Here is a 7,385-nt window from a genome sequence, read left to right as displayed (position 1 = left end):
ATTTCGAACATTTCGAACATTTCGAACATTACGAATTCGAACGATTCGAACGATTCGAACGATTCGAACGATTCGAACGATTCGAACAATTCGAACAATTCGAACAATTCGAACAATTCGAACAATTCGAACAATTCGAACAATTCGAACAATTCGAACAATTCGAACAAAAACGAACCGAACACGAACAGACTCTTCACGAACAATTTCGAACACGAGCCTATTTCAAACAAATTATATTTCAAACGAACCGAACACGAACATGAGTACTGTTCGTTCGTGTTCGGTTCGTTTACACCCCTATTCGTACCCATGAAACTACTGAAGCGCGGAACTCATTTGTAGGTTACAGGTAGTTTACAAAGAGGTTACAGGGGGGTTACAGAGGGGTATAACCCCGATATAACCCCCTTATACCCCCTGAATAACCCCTGGACGAACGCAGCGCTGCGTGCATCTTCTGTACGAAAATATACCGCAGAGATTATTGGAGTGAAACTGCGGAAGTTATTTGGAGGGTTATTGGGGAGTTATTGAGAGGTTGTTGGGGGTATTAACTCCAATTACACCGCAATAATCTCTCCATAACCTCTGCTATTTCACTCTATGTACCTCCTCAATAACCCCCAAATAATCCAGCAATAACCTTCGTGATTCCACTTCAATAACTCACTGCAATTACCCCTGCAATAACCCCTCAATAACCTTTGTTGTTCCACTTCAATAACCTTATGCATTAACCCCTACAATAACACCTTAATAACCCCTCAATAACCTCAAATAACCTCCGTGATTTCACTTCAACAACCCTTCAATAACCTCCGCAATGTTGCACACGTGGCAGCATATTCATGGAAGTCCGTGCAGAGTTGTGTTTGGACTCCGGATGTAAAATTCCCTTAAGGCTTTTTAATGCGAGAGAAAATAATTAGACATTGAGTCACCTCTCATCTATTAATCTTTTAAAAATTAAAATAGTGATATTTTTTATATGATATTAAATATTTGAGTGGGATAAATATAAGAAGTTAAATTCAAATGTTGGATATGTAAATACATACGAATTGGGTGGCATGTATGTAGGGGTGTAAATGAACCAAACACGAACGAAAAGAGCATGTGTTCGTGTTCGGTTTGTTTTAAATAAGTTTATGTTCGAAATTATTCGTGAAGTCGTTGTTCATGTTCGTTTCTTAACGAACGAGCCGAACACGAACTATTCACGAACGACGAGCTACTTTGACATCCCTAATATTAATATATATAAATAATATATTATATTAATTATATAACTTATATTATATAAATATATAATATATATATTAGCATATTACTAATATAGTATATTAATATATTATTATTAATTTATTATATATTATAATTTATAAAATTTAATTTTTTTATAATTTATAATTTATAATATATAGTTTATATCATAAAATTATAATTTATTTTATATTTCGAACAATAATGATTTAAACACGAACGAACGCATCACTGTTCGTGTTTGGTTCGTTTAACAAACCGAACGAAAAAAGTATGTTCACGTTCGTTTTGTTTACTTATCGAACGAATCGAGCATGAACTCATTGACAAACCGAAGACGAACTGTTCGAGAACAACGAGTTTTTTTGGCAGCCCTACATGTATGTAAATGCCTTCATAATTAATTGAAATTTCCAAATATCTGTCAATGCGAACAATTTTTTGCATCTCCATGGTTTGACTTATTCCTCTAGGAACTAGAATGGGACTTCACCAATTCTAATAAAACAATACACTTGCGCTAACATTATATTAAAATTTACGGATATTTATATCTATAATAAATCTTTTTTATCTATAAATTTTAGGGTTTGTCGTGGAGGCAATGACCCGAAGGGGTGGATATGTCGTGGAACCCGAATAATGATACTCCTCACTAGGAGAATTATACAAGACAACAACCTGAATAATGATACTCCTCACTAGGAGAATTATACAAGTGGAGTGCGTGTATGAATGAACACTCAAAATGCATCTCAAGCAAGTTATAGTGACTATGCAAGATGTCATGCAAGATATATAACACAAGATGTATTGTGGTTGCCTAGGGTATAGGATTCCACTAGAGAGAATTACATCTTACCCCAATAATGACTAGACATACATGCAAGTGACAAGAACATACAAGGTATAGTGCACCATGCAAGCAAGCAAACAAACAAACTCATGCACATGCACAATATACACTATACAAGTGATCGATTAACCGTGTCGTGATGGCCGGTCGGAGTATTTGAGCTGTCGGTCAGGCTGGGGTGACCGGTCAGGCCTAAGTGATCGGTCTACCGGGTGTGGGCGGACGGACGGACCAAAGTGGTCGGTCGACTGAGCTAGGGTGGCCAGTCAGATCAAGTGATCAGTGGGTCGGGCGGGTGTAAGTGCTATGCCAACTGTGCTAGGGCCGTCGAACGGACCTAAGTGTTATGTCGACCATGTTGAGGGGATATGTAGGACCTAAGTGATTGGTCGACTGGGCTGGGGCGGCCGGTAGGACAAATGTGTTATGTCGACAGGGTCGGGCGGTCGGTCAAGGCAAGGTGAAAGTGCAACATACTCCAAGCAAGACATATGGCCCAAGTGCAAGTGCAACATACTCCAAGCAAGACATATGGCCCAATTTGAAGCAAATGATCATGCTTGATAACAAGTCATAATAGCTTGGGCACCTAAGGTTTTAGCACTTGGATATGCACCATAGCTACCTTCTACTTTAGTGAGATGTGTAGGGAGTTTCACCTCCGGGTCTCCAAAAGGAAAACTCTCCACGATGTTGTGGAATGGATTAGCTACAAAACTTTTCCCATTTCATAACTCATAATTTTGCAAAGTGAGCTAGCTACAAAGTTTTTCTTACATTGCAAAATCTAAGCATCCCAAACTCTCCAAGGAATGTTGGGGAATGCCAAAGTAAGAAGAAGTTGGGATTCTAACCTGTTGGAATTTAGGCCTAAGGTTTGGAACAAGAAATCGCTCGGCTCCGCAAGGGGTTTGGCCACACATGTGATTCCTAACTTAGGGCTTCCTCTAGAAAATCAACGACCAATCCAAGGAAGTATGGCCGAGCCGACTAGTGTGACCGGTCAACTAGCCCCATGTGGGCGACCAAACCTACAGTGCCTAGCCTAAACTAATCCTAGGGATAGTTAAGCAGAAAGAACACAAGGGTTGAGGAGGTTATACATAGTCGGCTGGCCAACTCGCCTTGTGTGGGCAACCGGACCTACAATGCCTAGCCTAAACTAATCCTATGGCTAGTTAAGAAAGAATAACACAAGGGTTGAGGAGGTTATACTGTCACGGTGATTGTTTGATGTCCCACACCGTGTTCCAGATGAAGCTCTTCTGATGGTAAGAGAGAAGTCATTCGTGGCTCTTTACACTGTGATGATGTCATTGCCCATCGACGGTGAGGAGTTATGGCGAGGCTTTCTGCCGAAAGGAAATGAAAGCTGACAAAAGCTGACAAAACCATCAGCGACTCAAGTCGTCAACCGTAACAGAATGAGGAAGCGAGGTCGCTGGCAGCCCGGGTTACCTGTCACAAGGGAAGGAGGATGGTGAGGTTCGTCGATAGCACGAGAGAGATAGAGAGATAGAGAGAGAGAGAGAGAGAGAGTAAGCCTTTGGCTCACTTACAAGCTGGGATGACCTTTGAGTCAGCTGTCTCGAGAGTGTGGAAATTTTAGCATCCAACTTCTGGAAAGAGGTACTCAGGTTGCAAGAGACAGTCCTTAAGAGGAGCACTACATATCATCCCCAAATTGATGGGCAAACAGATGTGGTCAATAGAAATGTGGAGACATATCAGCATTGTTTTGTATATGATACATCGAAACTATGGGTCAAGTGGATTACATGGGCCGAATATTTGTATAATGCTTTGTATCACGCCGCAACACAAACCACCTTTTTTCAAGATATTGTATATGCGGTATCCACCTCGCTTAATACATTGTGGGCATAACACTACACTAGTATCCAACGTCGATCAATATTTTCAGCCTTAAGTTTACCCTAACCAACAGTTGATTAAGGCTCTGTTTGGCGCAACTGCAGCTGAGAGCTTCTCAGTTGCACCTGCGCTGCCCAGGAAGCTGCTGTAGGGAAGCAGTAACGGGGAAGCTGACTGTCTGTTTGGTGCACAACTGTGTGAAAACAACAGTGGGGCAACTGTTACTGGAAAAATGACCATTCTGTCCCTTTTTTGTAATATTGTGTTTAACAGAACAATGATTGTTATAAATTTAATAGTTTTGAAGCAAAAATTCACTTAAAAATAGTACAAAATTACATATATACGTCTTAATTCACAGTGAGTATCAAAAGTGCTAAAAAAAAGTCTAAAAATATTAAAAATTACTATTAATAACATAATTATATTATTTTTAACATTGAGGCGGTGTAGCTCCCATGCTAGATTTTCCTCGAGTGACGTTCCTCATTTTCGATCACCGTTGTATGGAGAATCCTCTGAATTGTCTGCCCAACAGAAAACATCACACTGTTCATTATGCTCCATGGAAATAATAATGAAAAAAATATTGGGTGAATAAATCATTATAAAAAAGTAGAATGATTTTCTTGGTGAACAAGTAATAATAAATTGCAAAAGGCGGTTTTGCGTTACTCTACGATTTGCTTAATAAGAATGAAAACTATTTTATGATTCATTTCTGTCATCATGGCAGTCATAGAAGACGATCATCTACAATTAAAGTAGCCAAGAAATGAAGGGAGGGAGTTGTGGCCTCAATTGTAAAAGAACCCAACACCTCATTATTACAAATTTTCAGCTTTTCCAAGGAGGCGAGTTGTCGAGGAAGAGTTTAGTTAAGCAAGGAAAGAAACAGTCATCCTGCTCCATCAAACCAATCCTCGGATACTTGTAATCCCTTAATATTTAGCACATCCAACGATGGAAACACATAAACCTTGTCATTCCCATGGAATTTACAATCAAGTCGCTTTGCCTTTGGCACGTCACAAAGGTACAACGACTTGAGGTTGGGAAGCTGCCCAAAAGGTGGAAGAGTTTCCCACTCCGAGCACCCGTTCAGACTGATGATTGGAGATCAGATCTGTATTGTACATCCATTTTGTAGGGAAGCTGCTCACTTCGAGCAAGAAGAATAATAGGCAGAACGCTTGGAGATGCCGAGATGGCGAGGGATCTGGAACACCGGGCGAATGCTAGGGCAAAGGGATTCCTTGCGTATGGGGGCAATTTGGCATATTTAGCCGGCGGAAGCTGGAGCCGCGGGGTCGATCCCACTGTCTGCTTTCCTCCCGCTTCAGCGTCCTTCTGCCGCGAAGCTGGGAGCTGAAAAAAGCGGCTCCAAACAGAGTCTAAATTCTTACCTAAATCCGACCTAAATTTTATTTTGGACAATGGTTAATATATAGGGGCATGCTTCTACTACTGGAGAGTTCATCGCACTTAACAACAACAATAACAACAACAACAACAACAACAAGGCATGCTTCTACCACTGGAGAGTTCATCGCACTTAACAACAACAACAACAACAACAACAACAACAACAACAACAAGGTTTTTTTAACTTAGCTTTGGGGCCAACAGCTAGATTAACAAGGCAGGACTCTCCAAGGGGTGGAATACTTGATCTACAACTGGATGAGGGCAGAAATCGAGTTCTAATCCGAGGAAAAGGTGTGACAACTATGGCGGGATTACTAATGATCTAATGCTTTGTTGCTTGCTCCACCCCCTGTAATAATTGAGACTACGGAGCCAAATAATGTTGACGGTTTCATTTTGGAACGAGTTGTTGGCTTGTTGCAACTCTAATTGAGAAATGAAATAATTAAGATTTACACAAATACAACAAAAATGTTATATTCTTAACATTTATATTTACGTAAATAGCACATAATTTTAAAAAAAATACTTCTAAATCATCAAATTTATATTTTTATAACTTAAAATGACACACAAATATTTAATCATGATTGTTATAACATAAATGTGCATTCCAGGATATGTAAAACTTCTAAATAAGTAGATTACACATGAGTCCTACTTATAAATTACAAATTTAAAACTAAAGCAAATTTTACTCTCATAATTACAAATTAAGCATCATACATAATAGACGATCAACAATAAGGCAAGCTTGCCCATTATGTTCTCACCAAAACTTTGTCGTTTTGCAAGTATTTCTTAACTCATAACTCATTTTTAAAGAAAATTGATATCATATTAAGATGGTGTCGGCACTATTTTTTTTTGGTGTGGGGTTTGTCGAGCAAGAAGAATAATAGGCGGAACGCTGGGACATGGCGAGACGGTGAGAGATCGGGAACACCAGGAGAATGCTAGGGCAGATGGATTCCTTGCGTACGGGGGCAATTTGGCATATTTAGCCAGCGGAAGCTGGAGCCGCGGGGTCGATCCCACTGTCTCCCATGAAACTACTGAAGCGCGGAACTCATTTGTAGGTTACAGGTAGTTTACAAAGAGGTTACAGGGGGGTTACAGAGGGGTATAACCCCGATATAACCCCCTTATACCCCCTGAATAACCCCTGGACGAACGCAGCGCTGCGTGCATCTTCTGTACGAAAATATACCGCAGAGATTATTGGAGTGAAACTGCGGAAGTTATTTGGAGGGTTATTGGGGAGTTATTGAGAGGTTATTGGGGGTATTAACTCCAATTACACCGCAATAATCTCTCCATAACCTCTGCTATTTCACTCTATGTACCTCCTCAATAACCCCCAAATAATCCAGCAATAACCTTCGTGATTCCACTTCAATAACTCACTGCAATTACCCCTGCAATAACCCCTCAATAACCTTTGTTGTTCCACTTCAATAACCTTATGCATTAACCCCTACAATAACACCTTAATAACCCCTCAATAACCTCAAATAACCTCCGTGATTTCACTTCAACAACCCTTCAATAACCTCCGCAATGTTGCACACGTGGCAGCATATTCATGGAAGTCCGTGCAGAGTTGTGTTTGGACTCCGGATGTAAAATTCCCTTGAGGCTTTTTAATGCGAGAGAAAATAATTAGGCATTGAGTCACCTCTCATCTATTAATCTTTTAAAAATTAAAATAGTGATATTTTTATATGATATTAAATATTTGAGTGGGATAAATATAAGAAGTTAAATTCAAATGTTGGATATGTAAATACATCCGAATTGGGTGGCATGTATGTAGGGGTGTAAATGAACCAAACACGAACGAAAAGAGTATGTGTTCGTGTTCGGTTTGTTTTAAATAAGTTCATGTTCGAAATTATTTGTGAAGTCGTTGTTCATGTTCGTTTTTAACGAACGAGCCGAACACGAACTATTCACGAAC

The sequence above is a fragment of the Phalaenopsis equestris genome, unplaced genomic scaffold (genome assembly GCF_001263595.1).
Source record: "Phalaenopsis equestris unplaced genomic scaffold, ASM126359v1 Scaffold000429, whole genome shotgun sequence".
NCBI classification, from domain to species: domain Eukaryota; kingdom Viridiplantae; phylum Streptophyta; class Magnoliopsida; order Asparagales; family Orchidaceae; genus Phalaenopsis; species Phalaenopsis equestris.
This window is presented reverse-complemented; position numbering follows the sequence as displayed.